Raw genomic sequence first — 20620 nt, 5'->3', positions numbered from 1 at the left:
AGTTGTTGCTTTGTAGTAAAATTTATCAATTCTTGCAGTAATGTAATTTTATATTTGTAGCATGTCATGAATGAAAATATTTAAACGTAATTGAAGAATAAGAACTTTCTGAAGTGTAATATACTTTTATATTCTACTATATCTGCCTTAGACATATCAATTTTTAATTTATAAATCTGAATGAATGTCGAAATCTTGCGTTTGAGTGTAAAAGTATTCATTACTTTTAATTACAAGACAGTGTTATCCTTTGGGAACAGATAACATTTTCTTTAATATAATACTCTGACAAATTTTATCTTTAGCCAGTGTACTGCACTATATATACATTTTAGTTACTCGTAGGACTTGTTATGAATGTTTAAACTCTTAATTCAGTTCAGTTCTGATATGAATAGTACATGGAGAAAGATTGGTGGAATAATGTTCACTGGGAGTGGATAATTAATGAATGACACTTTTGACAGTTTTCAATTTCTAACTAGAATGTTTATAATTGGTTTCCATAGTTGTCGTATATTACTGAATAGTCTGTTTCATATTGTACTGTGGTGTGTTTGTTCGGGTCACTACTACTTCACTGAAATGTTAGCCATTTTTATTTTAAGACATTGCGAATTTATTATGCATATCAACCCTATACTATTATATTGCAAATTTCGCAATGTGAAATTTAGGATCCCGGCTCGTATGATTTACACTACTAAGCTTGAACAATTCAGAGCCATATTTCAATCTATGGGGCTGTGTAATTGCAAACAATTGCATATACTAGCTACCTGATTTTACAACAGCATCGTAGTTTGCGAAGTTTCTTGTCATTTTTATGTTTGTGAACGTTCTTTTATTCATGCCATGGCATGTTATTCTAAATAGTATATTTATTTTCACCAGACTGTCTGAGGTAATGTGGAGGCTTTCAGTACACAAGTGACTCGTAGGTACCTATTTCACAGAGAGGTGTATCACATTTCCTAGTGTTTAATTTCCTTGCTTGTTTTTGAAAAGAAATGTATGTTTTTTATAAAATGTACTTGCTTTCACCCAGATTTTCCAGCACGATAATGTAGAGGTTTTCAATGTACAGACGACTCAGAAGTACCTATTTTACAAATGGGTGTATCTTCATTGAACGGCATGAATTGTATTGTCCATACATCAAAAGTACATTCTTATGCATTCCTAGCTTGCCCTTTTCAGCTGTATTCCACTTTCGTGAAATAAAATGAATAATCTCAACCTACAAGTATATTTCCTATTTGAAGTAAACTCCCCTTATCAGGTATGATATTATCATAATTGTATAACAATGCAAGCAGTCGGCAATAAGTTTAACAGAAGATGCTGAGCAAGGCCTATACGTCATTTCCGCCTACGTTCTGAACAATGCCAGCTCCGTACTGGTAGGGGAAAGTGAATAAAACTAACACATATTATCTTGTTTAACACCCAAGTGTTTATAAAACATAGATAATTCACAGTGTATCATTCCCATGATCTGCAGCAGCTGCCGTTGTACTACTCGTATCTTGTCTTCTGGATATCAAAATTAACGTCTGTTATTAATTTATGGTTTTTGAGGAGATTATACCATATACACTATCTACACATAGATAGTGATTTGTAGAGAAGAGAAAACATATGGATAGCAGCACATATTGCCAAAGTATGTCTTATGAGGAAGCATATTGCAAAGTGGCTTAACAAGCTTTAATGAGATAGCTTCAACAAATGTTGTTTGAGAGACATTCTGTCTGGCATCTGGCGACAATATAAACTTGCTTCTTAACTTCTTGTATGAATTTATTGTTCACATGCTGATATTAGTGAGTGCTCGAACACGGTTCTGTCTGGATATAATTTGATATTATAAAATGAGATATAATGGCTGGCAATAGCATTCAAATGTAATTACATTCAATACAACGTAAAAAGACATGTTAGGTCTTACATGAGATATTGTCTAAATATACCATCTATCCTTTCAATTCTCATTTCCTTCATCTGAGACAAGTATTTGTCGCATTACTTTCATGCAACTTATCGTGGTGCCATCAACTTACTTCACTTTCAAGACATCGGCTTCTTTGATATCAAGAGTCCTGAAGTATCATAAACCAGGTACTCACATCATGAATAATCCAAAAGAATACAACATTGCTATTAACTATCCTACACACTCGAAAACATCCCATGCATTTACATCTACACCTGTGTATGGACAGGAGTATGTTACCCATGTCGATATAGGCCTATAGGTAACAAATTGACCATATATAACTATCGTCCATGTTCTTTTTACATTTCGTTAATGTCACTGTTCTTTTATATGTTGAAATTCTATCTGCTGGTCCATTTCATTATATCTTCACATTTTCCTGTTTGATTATTATAAATATTGTAAATGTTCCCTTTTTATGTTGAAATTCTCGTCTACTCCAGTACATATGTTATGTCGTCATACTGCGTATGCCCAAGTCAAACCACTGCGATATCCACCGAACAAAACCATGGCTTCCCAATATTTGATTTTAATCATTTTTATTTAAAGTAGAATACGCCTCGAGGACAAATTTCATTGAAGACTAAAGCCTCTCTTTTCACTCCACGCTTCACCACATGAATGGTCCTCTTGAAATAATAAAAGAAGTTTATGTGTTCACCGGCTTGTTTATAAGAAATTGTCAATAGATTAATTTGCCATAGAGGTAAAACAGTATTCGGCAGCCATATTGGATTCTAAAATTATTAAGGGGGAAAGCCACTCCAGAAACAAAGATATTTACATCAACTTTGGGTGCTAAAGAGTTGTTTCATCACACAAATTTATATAGATACAAGAAACACCAAATTGAGACTATTTTACCTTCATTGTTCTAGTAGTGGTCCAGTGTTGCCTGTTTATTACCTTCAGACATATAGCTTACTTCCAAAAAATGTGAATTTCTTTGAAAATGGCACTTTGAAACTGAAACGCAACTATCCCTAACTTAATCTCATACCAAAGCAACAGGTATACAATGACGTATAATGCCAAAATAACACCAGTGACGGGAAAGTAAATGAATGAACATTGAAAAATTGTATGTAGATATGCCTAGCAACAAGACCACACCCATAGCAACCTCTATGAACCTATTTTACAACCCTGCATTGTAAACCCACATGTATATTGTGGTTTCATGGGTCTCCCAAAGAGTTTTTGCCACATTTTCCCATTTAACTATATTTAACAATCTTAATTGTCATCATACAGACGACCCTGAAACTGCCACGTGGAAATCACATAGCCGTCTTTTAGGGCTACCTAATTTCATCCCATTGGACTGTCGTTTTCTTCTCCCATGGCAAGTATCTATTTGCCATCCTACAAAGCAACCAATTCTGCCGACCTAAAGGATATTTCTATTCATGTTCCATCATAGTTTGAAGAGGCTGCCGAAGACGTGAAACGTGACAGGAAAACGTTTTTTTGGATCAAAGGCTTCGTCCAGAGATGAAACTTACGAAGCAAACCGAATACTGCATGGAAACAGATGTTTTATTAGTTTAGATTAGACGGCTAGATTATATTACCATTCTATTGTATTACATGAGTCAGCAATGAAATTGCACAATCTCCGTCTTAATAGTCTAAAAATAAAACATTTGTAAGTAAGAGTTGACAGACGTTTGCTAAGCAACATATTTGTCATTAATAAATATTCACAATAAATGTCGTGTGTACACTTATATAATTTCTCGTGTGTGATTGAAAACATAGAAAAATAATTAGCTGAATGCACACGGTATTAGTAATATGACAATATCCGTACTGATGTCTGCGCGCATATACTGACTCTAAATAACCCTTTGTATTTGTATGCATCGCGATTGATACTGTTTCCTTTATAAAAACAGTTCCATTAATTGCAAAGCCATACATACAAAACTACACAAGCAACTAATAAGAACAAATGTCGAAGACCTCAGCTAGCTGCCGACTTGTTCGTAATGCGTATCTTTTAAGTACTGGTTTTTCCAACTTTCAGATTTGCCGATTAAGTAAAGTAACGCCGTCCGCTTTGTTTGAAAAATTACCCAGTGAATACTCAACAATGTCATGATTCTATCTGTCTGTCTGTCGGCCTACTTGTCTGTTTTTCTGTCTCTGCATGCATGTCTGCCTGGCTGCATCCATACAAAACTACACAAGCATCTAATCAGAACAAATGGTGAAGACCTCAGCTAGCTGCCGACAGAAAACCTCATTCGTAATGCCTGTCTTTTACGTACTGGCATTTCTAGATTTCCCGATTATGTAAAGTAACACCGTGATTATTCACAATTACCCAGTGAATAATCAGTATGTGTGGAAAATATGCCATACAAGTGTTCCAACAACCATAGCCGAATACATACAGTATTCCTATTCCGTATTGGAAATCACATCTAGTCTATCAACAGTAACATTCGATTCCCACTGGCATACTTTCATGTTAATTACCTAGGCACTACAGAAATAGGGACCCTCCATTCCATTCACCCGAGGTGCAAAATTGTGTGTTCATATCTTGCGTCGACCGCAGGGATATATGCATACACTTCAGCAAAATGCATTAAAACCCAGCTAACCAGATAATTACTATGTTGAGTAAAAAAAGGAAGTGTTGTCATAGAATATAGCCATACATCTGAGTGACTCGACTATTTCTTTTTCTCCATCATTTGCATGCTATGGCAACTGCTCACAGGATTGCCTCAGATCATCAGACTATTAAGCAGTAATCAGAAGGGCTAATAGATGACAAATTTCACGGCCTAAATGAATAGAAACGAACGAACGAACGAACGAACGAACGAACGAGCGAGTGAGTGAGTGAGTGAGTGAGTGAGTGAGTGAGTGAGTGAGTGAGTGAGTGAGTGAGTGAGTGAGTGAGTGAGTGAATGAATGAATGAATGAATGAATGAATGAATGAATGAATGAATGAATGAATGAATGAATGAATGAACGAATGATAAAGAGGAAATAAGATTCAACATGTGAAATATACTTCAAATACATTTGGTAATTACTCCTGTCAATACTACGGTACAATGGAAAGAAGATCTCAGTATGAAGATACAGACGCTACTCATAGCAAAGAAAATTCAACTTGACAAAAACGAGTCAACAATTGGCAAAATAAGATATGCTAATCTATGGAGCATCCCTGAATGGTTTTAGATAAGGTGTTGAGAGTCCTTTTAAAATCGATTACATATCAGGGAAAAGGGATTACATTTGCTTTTAAATTCTTTGTTTGTGGGATTTCACGCCAAGGAATAGCCCCAGAACATATATGGAATGAGTAGGTAGTGTAACTACCTCTAGTAGTGATTAAGCTATCAAAGTTCAGTGAGTGAATTCTTTATGTGTGTCTTCTCGAGGATTAACTCGTCTGCAATGTTAATATAAGGATGATAACTCTGAGTTTGGTATACTGGCAAGAGTTATTGGAATCTCCCGAAAAGATTCCAATACTCCACAAGGCAGTATTAATACCCCTGAAGAAATGTTTCTCACTCTAAATATTTTAATCCTGTCTCTCTTGAAATTCCTTCTCTTCATCCGTAAGAATCTCTCGTCATAACAGTCTCTTGCTATAATATGTGAAGTATCCAGGCGTAAAATATATATACCCAGCAGTTGGCTGATGATCTTTTCAATGACATAACAGTTGGAGACAACACTGACGTGCTTGTCTAAATTTTGTCCTGAAATGTCATAAGATTTTCAATATTTACTAGATTAGTTGAGGATTAAATTTTTCTTGGCGTCTATAGCTACTAGGTATGGCACTAAATATCATGCAGGAGACTAGTGTGAATACTATGGCGCCGTGTTAATAAACCTGAGATGATATTCAAACACTTTAGAATCTCATGTAATTATCATATTTCAGTTCCCAGGAAATAATGTTCCCCTCAAGGGGGTGTCAAAGTTCAGTTAGAACTGTCATAGTTGCATTACGGATGTTAAAAGGCCTGGGGAACTCTCTTCACATTTGTGCATTGCGTATCTTGTATATAATGACGGGGTGTCATTTCTACTCTTTAGATATTTGCTTATTCATTTTGGTACCTTTATACTAGCACATTTGTAACAAACATTCATATGAACTTTTCAAACTTTTAATAAAGATGCACCTGTGCAAGTGATTTAGTTACAAGAAAGTAGAAAGTAGATACTTTCTACTACTGCAGAATAGTGAAGGAATAAATTATAGTTATCAACATTATTCCCTAGAATTTTCTCAGTAATATATGTTCACTGTTACCACTACCAACGTCCCACCCAATCACACCATCACCACCACCACCTCTCTGACACACAATATTTTAACATTACGCATGCGTAAATATTCTGACTTCATATCCCCGAGTCGAAGAAGACGCGAAAACCAAAACTGGAAGCAGGGATTGATTCGAGTATTGTGGTGAAGTGGGCAGTTTTAATTTATGCATTTTCTATACATATTTCATGCATTACATACACGGAGTGAATTTCGTCTTTTCTGTTCTAGCTGCAGCATATCCAGCAAGTGAAGTTTCATGTATGTAACTCATCCCTAACTTTTTCCATCGACATGTTGTTATTTGATGACGGGTTCCAAATCTATATAAATTGTTATTTGCTCATTAAAAAATGATTGCAGGTGTAACAGAGCTGATAATTCATCTTACAGTCAGATGCAGTAACTCTACGCAATATCTGTGGTATTTGATCATTTGTTATGATCTGAGATTATTTATCAAAAGCGGCATTTATCCATTAAAATTTATACCTTGATGGATGCTCTATGTTTTTAATGCATTGTTTACACTGAAACAGCTTTTTAAAAGGGTTATCGTATAGTTGACTAATAGAGTCGAATAGTGTAATTCGTTTATATTAAAACAATTTTAGAACAAAACACGAGACTTCGTGCGTTCTATAAGGTCTGCCTTCTGCCATCTGCCTTCAATATAATAAAAAATGGTTATACAAGGAAATATCTCGGTATGGAAAACTGATGTCATATGCTCTATCCTGGGTCGGTGGAGCTTTCCATAGGGTAGACATAAAGCCCTTACATCCATCTCTCTCTCTCTCTCTCTCTCTCTCTCTCTCTCTCTCTCTCTCTCTCTCTCTCTCTCTCTCTCTCTCTCTCTCTCTCTCTCTCTCTCTCTCAAGCCCCACTCCATCACTATAAAACATGATGACATCCCCACCCCCTAATAGCACAGGTATTTCATTATGACTCAGAGAATATACTTTTTGGCAATGTCTTGCATAAGGATAGGCAATTTAGCACCTGTATAAATGGGCAACTATTCGGTAAGTCCTTACATTCGTTTTGGCATATACATCACAGTTTAAATGTGTTAAAGGGGAGTATCTTTTTCAATTCTCTCTTATCAATTGTCACACCTTTAACACTATTTACAGCGTTCTACCATGAAAGTTTAAGTCCACAAAGGTAATCTTTTCTTTACATATCACAACGTATTATTATCACAAACACAAAGATATAGCCTTGTGCGAGATTGTAAGACCTTCTTATTTAGTGAATTAATAATGAATGTATTATTAATTTACGGCTCTGTAGTTCTAAATGTTGAGATTCCAATGGCCTTTAGTGAGACACAGTGCATCTTTATGATTGGGAAAATATGAAAACAATGAATGTATAGAGAATACTCACTTGGTTAAATCCATATAATGGAATATTATCAGTCCCGAAGTTCTGTTATTTGCCTACATTACGATAATACACACAGAAAGCTTTGTAAAATAATAAAACAGATAAATAATACTAATAATTTATCGAATATTTGTATATTGTCTAAGCTCTACTGTACTCAAAACAGTTCGAGGTAAAATTACGAGAAGTTTTGCTGCCGAGTATCTCTAACATTAGACTTAGTGCATTCACCCTGTATATCAACGAAAATGTTGTAGTCAACTTTTCACAAAGCAAGTAATCCACAACGTATAATATTTGTGTCCAAGTTAAAATAAAACAACCCATTTCATTCCTTATTGTCTTCGTAGTGAATGTATTATGTATAAAAATAGTCATTTACATAATCTGTCAACTTCAGTTCGTATTTAATGCATTAGAATTACATAATTTGCATAATTTACTGTTGTATCAAAAACGCAAAATTGTAAGTTTCTTTGGCGATTATGTTGTTGATTTTCTTGCCTATACTGTAACACTACAGTATACGTTTTCCAGTATGTAACTAGATTATTGACGTCAGATATGTATTGGTTCTACCCCTGTTTCTATGACGATGTTTTCGATGTGAGATATCTCATATTCGTCGCAGAGTGAAAGTAAACCCTGCAGTGCCGTCAATCAAAACTTAATGTCCAGCTAGCGAGGTTCAATAACTTCGACATATTGCATAGACACAAACTTCTAAAGAATTAGCGTTAGCTCGAACTCGACACTTTATCTCCAATGCTAACAGATGTGTGCCTATTTTTTTCACCAGGTGGTTATCCCTGTTTATTTGCACAGCATTTGAGAACTACTGATTCACTGATAAGATGGGGTCTCAACCTATCTATTTTTTACAACACACTCAGTCTAGATTATTTTGTATGTTAAAACTTTCATCTTTTTAATCCTGACCATAAACACTGACAGATGATTGCACACAACAAATATCTCTGTAGACCGTGCGTGGTGTCAAAGTTCACTAATCTCACAAGAATACGTACGTATAAGGAGATGAAATGCCATCTATTCGACGGATACCGACTTGCATTGAATTTTTTACTTAAGGAAATTCACTTAAACGGCAAATTTTATAGTCAGTAATACAATCCCTCGATTTCTCTCCATATTTCCTTACAAGCATAAGGTGGTATACTATATCCTACAATTTATATGTGCAAAAAATTGTTGTTGTTTTTAAATAGTGTGTTTCCAATAACCCGACCTACCCTACTTTAAGCCACCGAGTAGGTAACATTATGACAATTTACGTTTATTTCACTGTAGATTTTCTTGCCAAAGTATCTCTATGGAAGTATTGTTACCAACGAGTATCTTGTCTTTGTCGAACTTAAAAAAGAAATGTAAAATAAAATAAAATCCCTAGACCTATCTACCCTATTTTCTGAAGTTATCTTATCGGAAACAAGTTTTGTTTTTATTTTTGCCTTATCAGTAGCAGTGATATTGCCCATGCGTTTACGGCAATATGTGAATATTATATACATCTGGTGAGCAATAATCAAGAGTTCCTGAAATATATGTACTTCCCACAAACTACAACATCTTAGTAAATTGACAAGTAATGTCCATTTCTACAGTCATGGGGATTAGTAAATGGATGTGTGTGAATAATATTATTTTTCTTTATTACTAATTAATATTAATGCAATATGAATTCATGATTTGTGGGTAATACGTATGGGCATAAAGAGACATTCTACAGTGGTTAGTGAATAATTCGATAAAATGTTGCTCAATTTATGACGCCGATGGGGCAAAACGTTGAATAAATTTAAAAAATAAAGTTATCTTGCTCACTCCAAGGGATTATGAGGATACTACTGAAATGAGTTATCGAACAATTAGGTCTTGATAAACATCATCATATGACATGGTCCTTCATCTAAAATATAATAAATACCAATAGAACAGTAACTTTAATGCAACGTTCTAAAATCCCACAGTTATATATCATAAGTAAGGTATAAATTTATGCACGATAAGATTGGAATATTTACGGCATACAATAGGCTTTCCTTGACTAGAAATTAAAAAATAGTGATCTTTTCAATATTGTTTTTTTTCTTCAAAAACAACGTTAATCTTTTAGCGATGGTATTGTTTTATTTTCAACATCCTCTATTATTGTTTATCTTATTGTTTGCAAATCATGTGTACAAATTTATATGGAATACATTCAAGACTTAAATGACATATACCCTTAAGTTTGGTTTGTTTTGTGCAGTTTGATAAACAATGTTTTATCAAAGGTCCAAGTGACCGTTGTTTAATATCTCTTCGCCAAAGCTGACTGGAATTGTGTGACAGTGTATGGTGTAACATTTATTGTACCATGACACTTGTTTTCCCTTTCGAAGAAATCAAGCAGAAGGCAAAACAATACGAACCTATACTTCAAGTAGCCTAAAGGAAGGTACAGTGGTTTGGGTCATGTCACCCACCAACCTGGATCATTGTCACACACAGTTATGCATGGAAGTGTGAAGAGCAGGAATACAAGAGGAAGACCGTGTGCAAACTGGAGTATTGACATCAAGAAGTGGATTAACACAGCGTGGTAGAGTGAATAAGAAGTGCAGAGGATCAGGATGGGAGGTGAAGCATTCAAAATGAAAGTGCCCCATCAGCTAAGGCAGTGACTTGGTATATTAATTAAAACCTAATTTTTCCAATTATGGGCGGTGTCACCATGGTTAATGCGTTGTCCTCGCAGATTGAAGGAAGCCATATGTATTCATCAAACTTCGGCTCATCAAAGAACACTCTAAACCGGGATTCAGGCATTATCTCAGCTGCTTCTGTCAAGCTCATTTCATCACTCGTCTCCTCCGAGTCACGTGACACTAGCCCATTGCAGTTCACCCCTGACGATGCTGACGAGACGCCGGCGAAAATGTAGGTTTCGCTTCCAAGAATTGGTTTGACTTTGTTTATAGAAATTGTATTACTAATACATTACTTGTTTGAAATATTAAGCATTTGACGGGTTTATGGAACAATTATTACTCTAAACAGATAACAGCAAAGGATGCGTCAATCTCACACAGTAGATTGTTGCGACCTTAGGCGGGTTTTGGCAGGAAGTCTTTTGTACTGATGTATATCACAGAATTCCTCACTATGTCTTATCATGATGTATCGCTGTATTGACTCTTAACTGTCGTCATTTATCAGGCGATGTATGCTAAAAAACAGTATTTTATAAGGACGCGTAGGTTTTCATGAATTTGTTGATTCCTACTGCTTTTCCTCAGTTTTGTGAGTTGTTTTCTCATTTGATATAACCCGACACACCGTTATATATGGCTTGTCTATGTAACACGTGGAGTTTTACGTCACAGTAGTGATGGAGACAGACGATATCGCTTAGTTAACAGAAAAACATCATCGATCGTATCAGGAAGTATGTCCAAATGATCTACTTTGGCTTGATCCTTCGGTCACATCAAATAAACTGGCATATTGAGTGAATGTATGTACGATATTAATGATAGTATATTTACACGCACACACGCACACACATACGCGCGCGTACGTAGGAACACGTGGGTACCCACTTACGTACGCACATACGCAGGCACGCAGACAAGCAGGCATATTGCTTTTGATACTGTTTGGTTATAGTCAATTTGTAAAGATGAACTCGCCTGTCCATTCGATGTTGCCTTCCGCCGATTAGATGTAATTTTTTACACAATGATGTAATACAGATTAAACTTGTTCAAGTGTATGATAATCGCTAATTGGTTGGTAGTAAGATGTACAACGGATATTAAAACATAATACTAGAAGTACTTATATACACTTTATACCTGTTTGTATATAATGACACTAGCACAATTGTCTTTAGAGAGTCAACACAGCTACACTAAATACCTTTAAAGTTGTCTGAATATGACGATTGTGGTCTTGCTTGTCATCTGCGGTGAATCATAATGGCCAGTATTTTCCATAACTCTTATAAGGTCAAATAAAAAAGATTTGTGCTTCCAATAACCCGACCGATCCTTGTTTAAGCCTCCTAAATATTTGTTTTAAAAACAAAAAGATAAGAAATTCTGTGTCCTCTTGACCTTCATGCACGTCTGTTTTCTTTCCCCAGTGATGTATGTACATATTTCATCAAGCTATCACAGACTAAACTATCTGATCGACATTTTGTTCGGTTTCGGCTCGAATCAATATATAAAATCACAGAAAAAGACAAAATAAACTAAAACAAAATCCAGCCCTAACCTACCTACCCTATTTTCTGATGCCTTGTTATCGGAAACACACACATTTTAATTGGTTGTGTTTTACCTTCCTCTAACCCTCGTAATAGTTTTGATATGCACGACACCCATGAGTCTTTAGAGCTTGTTTAATGAGTTTAAAGAATGTTTAATGAAAGGTTACGCTTACATTTTCGTTCCAGCCAGTAAGAAGATGATCATGTGTATTCAAGTAAGGACTTTTTATGAGTTCATTAATGTCTTGAATTTGTAAGTGATTTTACAAAATGTCTATAAAATATCACTTATTTGTATCAAAAGTGGATGAAATGGACATAAACATTCTAATGTGTAATTTATATCGAAGCCATTGAGAAGCTCCTAATGTGACATTAATGTATGAACACACACGTTACAGTGTCAATAATCACGTTCATAAGGTGTACATGTTGAAGTACGATACGTCCGAATAGTACGTTTTCTGAGGTGGATTATTGAATATATAAACACAACAAATAGTGAGGTTTACAAGAAAACGAGCTTTCAAGATGTGCAAAGGATTTAGTTCCATTTCAACCAATTGGAAAACAGTTTTTCCTCAGTATGCAACAACACGACCTTCCTATAGCATAAGCCTCAGAAATAAAATTATTTAACTTTTGCTCTTACTCTGTAATACAAATTCTCCGACATATTCTCAGTTGAAATCGATCAATATGCAAATTAGTGGCACCATGAAATAGAGGTCAAAATCAATGCGAGAATCCAAAATAGATGACGAATAGTGTGTGAACTCTAGTTAAAATACTGTCGATTTCCTTGATGGTGAAATCTAAATTCTTTTTTATTTTACAAGGACCAGGAACAAACTTTCATATGACAACATTTGCAGAGATTTTAATAATTTCAATTTTTATTGAAATTTGTTTCCAAGGTGCATTCTACAGTGAGAAATCTAAAATCCAATAACAGCTGTGATAAAACAAAATACATTTTTTTTCTAGAAACAAGAAAGAAAATGTTTGCTCTGCAGTAGGCGTTATATATCGTATATTGGTGATGATTTTTTATATTCTAAGAGAAAGAGTGACAGATGATTGTTGTAAGACATCACTATCTTTTCTTGTCAAAAGAAATGACATTTCCATGACATCTTTAAGATGCCCAGGTCAGATAGAAATAATAATACCGCATGCTAAGGAGTGAAGTTGTCACTGTCTGTGAGACGTGTATTTATCTATGCAGATCAAAAGTGTGAGCAACATATCTCCAGGACTAGCTGAACTAATAATTAATTTCTTCGCTGTGAATCATAAATACCGCAGGTGGTCAAAATTATAGTGTGTACGAGGACAATTAAAAACTCGAAAAAACTCGAAATAATTTCAATATGTACGTGCCTCGATTCGCTTGCAACAGAAGCCGATAAAGTGAAGCACGGGTTTCTGGAGCTCCTTTTAGGGTTCCGATAACCCATACTGGAAATTCTTAGTATTTTAACGTTGCCATAGCATCTCGGTTATTCTATGAAAAGGATATTGAAAAGTACTTCTTGGATACACGAATAATCAGTTGAAGTTATAAGTGGATATTTTATCAGGTAAATGAGGTAATAAAAATTAAGTAAGAAGTGAAAGGAAACAATTGTCGTACAAATAAAACATGACGAGTTCAATTATTCGAGGATTCCCGCGCGGGGGCAGGTAACTTTGTGAGGGCCGATTCACATAATCACAAGTCATGGATGGAACATTCATTGGTTTTTGATTAAATTGCAATTCTCAATCAGATTGCTGCCGTTCAATTCATAAGAACAAAATATGGATGAACCGTAAATATATGAATAGTTCATTTAATTTTTAATTTTTTAGACACTTTACTGAATTGAGACACCCATTACAATTCACGAAACCTAATCATTTTTACATGTGCCATCGTGAGTGACCAGGCATTTTTAGCAGAAGCAATCGAGCATAAACTGTACAAGGCGCCGTTCACGGTATAGTTATGGGTGTTACTGAGCGATGGTGGCGGTATACGTACCGCGTTTTTACCCTCCACTTCATATTTGAGGCTAGGAGAGGTTGTGACTCAAATTTCAGTGATTTCAGAGAAATCCGCAACATAACAATTCACTAGAAATCACACCGTGACTCTACTACATAATTGTCATAAATTTGATGATTCCGGGTATTAGCTTTATTTAAAAGATATATGTAAAGTTCAGTTGGAGCGGCACGTTTGATCGACAGAGTCGTATGAAGAGAAGGAACCATGTGCTTTTTGTGCGTCATTGAAATAATTCTATGAATACTACCACCTCTGGTGTTACTATGCTATTGATATTTTGCACATTCAACTAAGTCTGCCGTAACTAACCGTCACACGTAACATCGAGTTCTTAGCAGGCAAAGAGATCATATTTCAATTGTTGAAGTCACGAATCGTAAAAGTTGATCCTTTTTACAAAGAATATTTTTTCCGATACCCTAAGAATACTCTACATTTATGACATCAACATTGTCCCTCATTACTTGCAACTTATAAGACCTAGATAACAGTCAAAAATTTAATCAAATATTAAATTTTAACTTATAAATACATTTTTTCTGCCTGTTTTAGTGCAATTTACAATTCATGAAAACTGTTCATATGATACATAATAGGAGTGAAAGAATCGAGTTGATAAAACTGAATATTAAAAATCGTTGTTTCTGGCAGGTTGCCGCCAATGTCCCTGGGACATATGATCCTTGGATATTACTGACGTTCACTTTTAGTCACGAGTAGTTCCCCTGTAGTCAACCAATTTTGTGTCCATTGCGCATTCTACAGTGAGAAATCTAAAATCCAATAACAGCTGTGATAAAACAAAATACATTTTTTTCCAGAAACAAGAAAGAAAATGTTTGCTCTGCAATAGGGTTATATATCGTATATTGGTGATTATGTTTAATACTCTAAGATAAGAGTGACATATGATTGTTGTAATTAAGACAACATTATCTTTTCTTGTCAAAGGAAATGACATTTCCATGACATCTCCAAGTTGCCCAGGGAAGATAGAAATCTACGGTGTCTTTTGATATATAGTCTGTAATATATCATATCGACAAATCGACTTTACACTAAACAGCGCCTCCATGAGTCTACATTAATAAAACCGTTTCTTACTAGATATTCAATTCAAGTTTGCTGCCACTGTCAAAACAAATTTGGCCGATTCACGTGATCATAACAGCATATGGTAGATGAAAATGTATTCATAATATGAGGTAAAGAGAATCAACAAACGGGAACAATACTAACAATAAACAATGTTCGAAAATTCAGATAGTGTGGTACGAACTCAATTGTATCGTATCGTCTATTTGAGAAATATTTTTCCCGGCGTAATCCAATCGTATGCCTCGAATAAAAAGAAAACAACCGCGAAAAAACAGTCGAAAACACAGAAATCGTTCAAATGATTTACTATTTTTTTTCACTGATTTTCATTAAAATTTGATATGAGAGCGTATCCTGGGTCAGTTATCACACGTGATGTCTGTTATAGAATTTGACAATAGCCAAACACCAACACGCTTACAACAACTTTTAGTTACACGATGACTTTATTTAACGCAGAATGGGTTCTTTAGGGTTGGGTAACATCTAGTTTGTCAACACATTCAATTTGGATTACATGGGAAGAACCAAAAATAGGTGACGAGAACTTTTCATTAATTTCGATGACTCTAAATAATAACGAAATGTTCGAAACATTAGAAATAATATAAATAAAAGTAAACGTCATTACTGAAGTATTCTACACTTTGAATAGTGTGAGGGCGCACCTCTTTGGAGGACTATTCCCGCAACGTCATCTATTTTAGACTCTCTGGACCGAGTGCATTTTATCAAACAAATCTTGAATTCTATATGATGATTGTTTTGCTTAAATGACCTGCACTGACTGTAACAGGGGTATTTCTTCGATCAGGCAATCGGTAATGTATTCACTTAAAATACCAATAATTCGACTTTGTGCATGCCAATTAGCTGTAGATTTTTATCTATAAGTAGTATAGTAATATGTTGAAATTATGATTTGTTGGGTGCGCTGATTTTTTGGTGCGGACCTAAAAATCCATTTGATTAGATATATTGCATTTACTGTGTATACTGCTACACAAATATGTTTATCCACAAGTGATTAATATTATGCAAGGTGTACGACATTAAGATTCAAGTATTCAGTCATTATATCTAGCAGAACAATTTTCCAAAAACGTTGCGGCTTGCGCTTTCCTTGGTGTCCTGTGTTATGAAACCCTAGACAGTGACTAGAAAATTTGTTTCTGAGGAGATAAATACCTGATTTATAATTTACTAAAGCCTACTTTCCTCCAAGTGAACGCTAGCATCATGAAAATACAGGTGTCTTGGTGTTTCATAGACTTTACAGAATAAAGGTGTCTTGGTGTTTCAGTCATGAGTCAGGATGGACTTTTTACACACACTGAGATGACCTCAAATGTAAAAGAAACAATTATAGAGGTGCAACGCATAGTACGGTTGTAGAAATAGATAGGTTAGCATGCTGGTTACCAGTAGGAAAGTAAACAATTGAACCCATTAATATCGTTAAGTCTATGGCTATGTTTATTTTTTTCAGCAGAAGCCTATCTCTACTGTACTGATGAAGAATAGCTGCAATGCTTTATCACTTTTCAATGTAATTTGGTAAAGGATCCTGCTGTGTGTGTGCTGTGTCTCTGTTATTCTTAGTCTTACGTTGAATTGTGTCTATCTTTGTCTGATAAACATAATATATTCCATGAGTGAAACACTAAGGCCACTTCATTTCTCCTGTAAGATCAAATTCGCCGGGTTAGTTGGAGAGTTTACACAATCGTGATCCTGCTTGTCAACAAACATGGGACACTTCGTTCGGACATGCGCATTAACGACCATTGAACTGTAACGTATATCAGCGCAAATTACTCTAGTTCCGTTTACAATCCACAAGCTAACCTACATAATAATTTTGTTTGGGTGAAAAGTAACCACAAAACTTACTGAACATAAAATATATTTAACACGGGAATATGTTTGTTTAGGACTCAATTATTAACATGCTAGTTATTATAGACCATGAGAAGGATGTTTCAGTAGGGATTGATTCTCCTCATAAAACACCAACTGAGTAATCGATCGCTGGAGAAATTACAACAGTTACTGTGGCATGTAGATTTCATTATATATGTCCATAGGAGATTTGGCTAACAACTCCCAAACTATTAATCGAGAGAATAATTTAAATGATGAATGGTATACATCACATTATTATCAAGAAGCAATCTCCTTTCGATTGACATTTGAAAAGTTGGACACTAACTCTAAATAACCATTACACGACAGATTTCTAGTGATTAATATTGTAACTCAATTAACCTGATAATATCAGGTTTGTCGTTTCATAGATTAGGTATTGTTATCTATTGAGAACGGAGGAAGGAGATGATATCATTCATTTACACTACCAAGATATGGGATATATTGACAGTATTTGTGTCTTGTTTAATGAATGGCATAATGACCAGGAAAATGTTATTCTTTGTGTGTTTGTTTTTTAGAATTAGAGGACACTATTTTACCTACAACAAGTACCCCCTTTCTCTCTCTCTCTCTCTCTCTCTCTCTCTCTCTCTCTCTCTCTCTCTCTCTCTCTCTCTCTCTCTCTCTCTCTCTCTCTCTCTCTCTCTCTCTCTCTCTCTCTCTCTCTCTCTCTCTCTCTCTCTCTCTCTCTCTCTCTCTCTCTCTCTCTCTCTCTCTCTCCAGTAACCAAATGTATTCACTAAAAGTTATCAGTTACTAACTGTATCTATTAATTATTGGTCTGGTTAATAGTATCCTTTGATTGTGTAGTGAAACGTTAACATCGTGAGCAAAAGCTTCCTTTTGAATAAGTCGTTATGTTAAAACTTAACCAGTTTGTAACTGTAGTACCTTTTTTGATCAGACAACTACAATGTATTCACTGAAAAGTGCTAAAGTACTAATAATTAGACAATACACATGTTAATCAATGGTCGATCTTATCCATTAGTATTGCAATAACAGGTTTAAATTGTGATCGCCGTTGAGGGCGCTGATTTTGGTACGGACCAAAAATCAATTTGATTCAATACTGTTCAGGAGGTGTTATAACGAGCATGTGACTGTATTTAAGAAAACATTTTCAAACAAGCTGTTCAGTTGCAGCTAGTGCAGCTTTAAGAAATATGGGTTATGGAGGAAGTTTTAAAATAAGGAACCTCCAAGCACACTTATCAGAGAGAGTTGTAAAGATATTGCATTGTGGCGAGGCTGCTGCTTATCACACGAGAATTGTTCAGAATAGAATTTCGAACATACTCGTATCTGCCCAATATTTCACATATTGTCCATTCTTATTGTTGACTCGTGTTATTCCGCTCTCGCTTTTGTCCATACGTGCTATTATGCAGAGAACATACAGAATAGATATGATGACTCGCAACACAACACTTTTATCGTGTTCCACTGACGTAGTGCTTCGTTTTTACATGGGATGTTTTGAAATGCATGGGATGCTTTGAAATGAAACTAGAATAAAATGTCGGGTATGTGTACAGTTAGAGTACTAGTACTGAAGCGAAAATTCGCAAAAACGGTTCACTGAAAATGGACGTTCCGAGCAATGAGCGTTTCGTCATTATTGGTTGTCTAGATTGGAGTAAAGTCCTTTTTTTTTAAATGTAAAATATGTGAAAGGTAAGAACAACAGCAATTGCTTGTTTTGTAGAGATACTACAAGATTACCATCGGCTATGATATACATAACGAGTAAATTTGCCACTTTGCCGTTTCCAATGTCCTTTGTTGCTATGGTGATAGCGTACCTGCGATCCTGTTACTCGTGAAGACGATGTTCCTATAATTGTAACGATGTATATCGTTGCACTTGCCATCATCGTTGATTAAGTTGATAACGCGGGCATATATATATATGTACGTACCGTATTTCTCACCATTTCCAAGTCACATTTACTTAATAAATGAAACTGGAATCATTCACATTTCTTATAAAAAGAACTCAATCCAAGGAATTGAAAGTTCCTACATTTTCTTCATCGGCAATCAGTAAGTGTTTGATTTGGCGATCCTTTCTTGTAAACATTTGAAATGTCAAAAGTATGGCAAGAATACCGATAAGAAATTTAGATCAACGTCTTTGCTTTCCTTTAATACTCAAATGAGGAAGCTTCGGGCTCAACATCTGGAACGAGGTTTCACCAGTGCACATTTCGCCAATCACAAGCCCGAGTTATTTCTAGCACTACCCAGATCAGATTGAATTATTCATGGCCCAGTAAATAGCTCATTGCACCTAATTTGTGCTACTTATTATGCGTGTCTAATTTCAAAAAAGGAGGACTCGTCCGCTGCGTTGTCCCTTCGGTGCGAGAATATTTTGAAGACACCTGCGTGCCTCTGAGAGATTTTGTGCGACCTGCCTGCGTTTTAGTATTATCAATATTTCCCGCCTAGAATGGAACTATAGCAACGTTTAATTGCCGTTCAACTCTTTGCGGTGTGCGTGGGTAAACCTTACATACGCGCATTAGACTCGATGAAAATTGTTCATCTTAGCTGAAAGGAAGCGATCACTTGTTTGGATCGTGGGCTGACTGCAGTGTGTCTAGAGTTAAGGTAAGTTGTAACAAGTATAATGAAATATTAAGGTTTATGTATTACATATTTTTGCTGTTGATTACAATAAGCAATGCAATGACATCTACGGGTATCTTACATCCTGGAATATTAAGTACAAATGTAAGAAGGGAATGTTACGTTGCGATTCCAAAGATGACCGAACAATGAGGGTTTCAGAGTAACATATAACAGATCGATATAGTATAAAGTTCTAGAACACTCGTTCTGAAAATGTTTACTCCTTTGAACTTCCAAGAGCCCTTTTTGAATATTTAACACTCCAAGTGTTAGAGTATGGATTAGAAAGTTAAGTCTTCAACAGATACTTAAATGAACGTTATACACAGTGAAGTTAGGAATTGATGAAAACTGCAGTGTTAACCTGACATGAAGAATACTGCACTGTTGACAAGTAGCCGCAGACAGCTGTCTGTCGGAAACAGTCAACGGAATGATGATTAGTGTTTTTGCAAATTGTTAAAGAATGACCGTGTTTACTATTGCTTATAATTATAATTGCCCTGATTACTGTCACCTTTTCCCCTTTGGTCAACGAATGTATTACTAAAATATGCCAGTTTGGTGAGAATGTACACACTGAAAAGTTGCACTTTGGTGTTTCTATGAAATATACACACAAACTGAACAGCATCAACGGTGTTATAAAAATTTGTAAACAGTGACTGAAATGTATCTATTAATCTGGTGGAGAAGTATATTCACTGAAATGAGTAGTCACTGATAAAAATGTATCCAGTAAACTTTATCAGTTTGCTAAAACAATATACCCAATGGACAGTATTAATTTGGTAAAGAAATGTCAAAATGAAATGTGCCAATTTGGTAAGGAAATGTACCCAATGAAATGTATCAATTTCATAAAAGAAATGTAACCAATGAAATTTATCAGTTTTGTAAGAAATGTACCCAATG

This window comes from Glandiceps talaboti, chromosome 22 (genome assembly GCF_964340395.1).
Source record: "Glandiceps talaboti chromosome 22, keGlaTala1.1, whole genome shotgun sequence".
Taxonomy (NCBI): domain Eukaryota; kingdom Metazoa; phylum Hemichordata; class Enteropneusta; family Spengelidae; genus Glandiceps; species Glandiceps talaboti.
This window is presented reverse-complemented; position numbering follows the sequence as displayed.